The sequence below is a fragment of the Penaeus monodon genome, chromosome 21, assembly GCF_015228065.2.
Source record: "Penaeus monodon isolate SGIC_2016 chromosome 21, NSTDA_Pmon_1, whole genome shotgun sequence".
Taxonomy (NCBI): Eukaryota; Metazoa; Arthropoda; class Malacostraca; order Decapoda; family Penaeidae; genus Penaeus; species Penaeus monodon.
In genome coordinates this window covers 42,830,404-42,830,893 of record NC_051406.1, presented here as the reverse complement: position 1 = coordinate 42,830,893, position 490 = coordinate 42,830,404, and positions in this window count along the sequence as shown.

The window sequence follows — 490 nt, the reverse complement described above, 5'->3', positions numbered from 1 at the left end:
AAGTCATTTAGAAACATTTAATAAGAAATATGCAAACGTGTAAAGCTTCTCGTTGTTCAACACTTAACTCAAATCCTTTTAAAAATGGTAGTTACCTTGTTCTGAAATAATAGGAATTAAACAGACAATGGTGATTTCAGTTTAGAAAGAAACAACAGGTAATTTGTCGAATTCCCCCCCAAAAGCTAAATTCCAGGCATAAAGTGGACTGTCATACAATACTGTCACATGTTACCTATGGCTTTGTCATTAGTATGTCTGTGTTACTGCGAAGGAAACTTGAGTTGACTACATAAAATTGTGATCAGTGAATACAGCCTTATCTGTGTGTTTTGTTTTGTTTTGTTTTTCTTATCTAAAATTTATTTGCTATGGATGACGTCAGGTATTGCAATGTTAGTGAGGGAAAAGTAATGTAAATTTATGGATTCTATGAAAGAAATGGGGTTTTAAAAGATATCTAATCCGGGTCAAACCGAATGAAATTTAG